The sequence below is a fragment of the Poecilia formosa genome, unplaced genomic scaffold, assembly GCF_000485575.1.
Source record: "Poecilia formosa unplaced genomic scaffold, Poecilia_formosa-5.1.2 Scaffold1017, whole genome shotgun sequence".
Taxonomy (NCBI): Eukaryota; Metazoa; Chordata; class Actinopteri; order Cyprinodontiformes; family Poeciliidae; genus Poecilia; species Poecilia formosa.
In genome coordinates, this window is record NW_006800956.1 from 11,983 (window position 1) to 12,443 (window position 461).

The following is a 461-nucleotide window of genomic DNA, read 5'->3' on the forward strand; positions in this document are numbered from 1 at the left end:
CACAAAGTAGGTTAAGCTAGGCTAAGCTAAAGTAAGCCAACACTATGCTAGCTAAACCAAAGGAGATGAAGCATAGCTAACCTCAGACATACTGCGTTAAATAATAAAACCTTTGTGTCACATGCTGATGTGTCTGTATGGCTCTGAGGATGATCACCATTTATTCCAGGATCAGACAATTTGGATTTAGGTTTCTGTGTTGTTTACGTGTCGTTTACTACTTAATTTAGTTCCTGTGTCATCTCCTCTTCCCCTTGATTGTATCCAGCTGCCTCTTGTTTCCCTCATTACTATGTTTCCCCATCGGGCCCTTGTCTTTTGTTGTGTCAACCCTGCCTCTGTTTCATTCGTGTATAAGTCTCCAGTTGCTACCAGTGTCTGAGCTCCTAGCCTCACTGCTCACCTGTGCTGCTTGGATTTTGTGTACTTATCATTATTAAACCATAATTTTCACCATAACC